The following is a 252-nucleotide window of genomic DNA, read 5'->3' on the forward strand; positions in this document are numbered from 1 at the left end:
CTCATCAACGTTGCGTGGAAGTCGGAAACAGTACCGAAGGAGTGGCAGACCGGGGTGGTGGTTCCCCTTTTCAAAAAGGGGGATCAGAGGGTGTGTGCCAATTACAGAGGCATCACACTACTCAGCCTCCCCGGGAAAGTTTACTCTAAGGTACTCGAAAGGAGGGTCAGGCCGAACCTCAGATTGAGGAGGAACAATGCGGATTCCGTCCTGGTCGTGGAACGACGGATCAGCTTTTTACTCTCGCAAGAA

This window comes from Notothenia coriiceps, unplaced genomic scaffold, assembly GCF_000735185.1.
Source record: "Notothenia coriiceps isolate Sejong01 unplaced genomic scaffold, NC01 NC01_scaffold00016821, whole genome shotgun sequence".
NCBI lineage: Eukaryota > Metazoa > Chordata > Actinopteri > Perciformes > Nototheniidae > Notothenia > Notothenia coriiceps.